General features: G+C 31.0%; 1 long non-coding RNA gene across 1 annotated transcript; it reads left to right on the top strand.

Moving 5' to 3' along the window:
• Positions 1–312: 312 nt before the first annotated feature.
• On the top strand, positions 313–1,801 carry LOC104765696 (uncharacterized). The gene is made up of 5 exons (XR_015591667.1): positions 313–418; positions 511–639; positions 728–873; positions 963–991; positions 1,476–1,801. It is a non-coding gene; the product is annotated as an uncharacterized LOC104765696 (long non-coding RNA).
• Positions 1,802–2,507: the final 706 nt, after the last annotated feature.

Here is a 2,507-nt window from a genome sequence, read left to right as displayed (position 1 = left end):
GTTAACTTGCTAATCACTTATAAAAAAAATCAAAATAAAAACTTAATTACTTTGATTTCCCGAAAGAAACTACTCCTATCATTTTCCCTAAAATATATTATTATATCACATTCATTTTAAATATTGTTAATATAACAATCATGAATTTCGGATTTGGTAGTTTCCAAAAGATAAATGAACTAGAATATTCAAACAATAATATGCTAACTATAATATTTAATTTATAGTATTCGATATATTTGGAAAATTCTAAAGATTGTGGAAGAAGACACTTTACTTTTCTATAAATTCATTTTTATGTGCTTATTTTTCATTCTTACGCTAGACGTTGAATTCTTACGGTGATGGGTTTTCTTATTTGATCGTATTTTGATATATTTTTTGTTAACAAAAAAAAAAACTTCAAATTCCATCAACCGTGAGTTTCGGATTGTTTATTTACTAAAATTGTTTGTTTTAAATATCTTGATATAGAATCTAACTAATATTCTCTGTAATCACTACGGTTAGGAAGAAATCCCTGATCCCTATAGCTGTTCTTTAATTTAGTGTTGATATTGTCGCTGTCAAGGACATGTTCATCACTAATGTTGTCAATAGAGCGTCATTCTCTATCATCCTTTGTCTGCCCTATTACATGTAAGACATCAAACTCCATGAAAAATTACTTGCGTAACACTCGATCCAAGTGATGTGCAATAAGCTAATGTTGTTTATATTGTTGCAGGATGTCATGAATGATCCACACATTGCTGCCTTTGGATTCACATACAAAGCAGAAGCAAATATCAAGAAGTGGCTTCGCAAATCTCACAAGCCGATGACAAATCTCGAACTTCTCCATCTCAACCTTATCTGTAACCATGCTCTTCGGTCTGCGATTCAGGAGTTGGTTTGATTCTTAGTTGTTTTTCGAATCGATTCAGTTCTCCGATCTAACTCGTGTGCTTTGTAATTGGTAGGGTTTGGAAAAAAATCGGTCGCTGTCAAGGTTATATTCTTGCTTAGTTTGAAGTTTTTCCTTTATCTGTCATTTATTCTTGGATTGTTTATTTAACATTTTAAATTTGGTGATTATGAAATTCAGTTACTCTAACCTCTTTGGTTTCCTCAGATTTAGATTTGAAAGAAGAATGATGAATCGTAATGTGTGTATTAAATGTATCAATGATTTTTATAAAATCTTTCGGATCCGGAAATAGATTTAAGCCCTGTTCAGGCTGCGACCAATAATTATAACTTAATTCGCTTCGACAGTCAATATTGACTTTAGTTGGTGATCATTCTAATTGTCGCTGTTTCATATCCAATAAGGCTTTTTTAGTTGCTTGCTGCTTTAGCTGTTGAGATCATTTTTTTTTTGTTTTAATGTTGTTTTGATGCATGAATAACTTGGCTTTATTTTGTTATTGTTAGTAGGATTGTTTCCGGTTTGATAATTTAAGTTGATTATTCATTATGTTTGATTGTTGCAGGCCTACATATTCAAGTACAATTTTCTTCACGGTCAATGGAAACACTAGGACATAGATTAGGAGTATGTTGTCGAATCTACCAGTGGATCTTCATTATTTTGATTGGTGAAAATATTTTTGGGAAAAAACGGTGAAAAAACGGTGACTCTAAATGTAAATTAAATATTCAAATAGAGACTCTATATATTTTGTGAAGTAACTAGGCACTTTGGAACGGGTACTTTCAGAAATTTGATATTTTTAAAAACATTTAAATAGTTTTTAAAATTGTAATTATTTTTGGATAATTTTAACTAAATAAATAAAAATTAAATATTCAAGAAGAATTCGGCTATTCTGTGTAAATTTCTTAACTAATCTCTATTAAAAAGATTGCCTAATGAGTAATTATTTAAAAGAAAACGAACATTAGACAGAAAATTCTGATGGATATGTGACGAGAGGAGACGGGATGGGAAATAATAAAACGGGACGGATTGGAAGAGACGTGTTTGCCGTTCCAAAGTGGAAAAGTAGATACGTCTAGGTTATATACGTGTAATAATTCAAATTAAAACCTAACTGAAATCCGATATTTAGTTTTCATACCAATATTGTACATACTTAAGTTATATAGTCTCTCTAACGCAATTACAAATCTTTTCCTTATCAAACATTTTCAGCTTAATCTTAAAAAAATGAGTATGTGACAAATAATCTCAAAGAAACAGCATAAAGAGAGGTGGTTAAATTTTATCTCCGGGATGGTCAAAGTAAAAAAAAAACTGTTTGCTCGAATTGGCTTGAACGCTATTTCTTCTCCCGCAATAAAAAAAAAAGTCTTCATTTTACCAATATCCTAAGGGTTTGAATGATGACAACGGTCAGGACGTACAAATCCGTTAGCGGATTAATTAGACCGCTTTTTATTTACCATTCACAAGTTTCGTCTGTAATGATGCAGTCCAAAAAATACAGAAAGAAAACCGCTGCAAACTAACTACGATTTATTTTTGTGTACAAATAAAATTGGTTCGCAACGGTCTGTTGTCC

Source organism: Camelina sativa, chromosome 19, assembly GCF_030686135.1.
Source record: "Camelina sativa cultivar CO46 ecotype springtype chromosome 19, ASM3068613v1".
Taxonomy (NCBI): Eukaryota; Viridiplantae; Streptophyta; class Magnoliopsida; order Brassicales; family Brassicaceae; genus Camelina; species Camelina sativa.
This window is presented reverse-complemented; position numbering and strand designations above follow the sequence as displayed.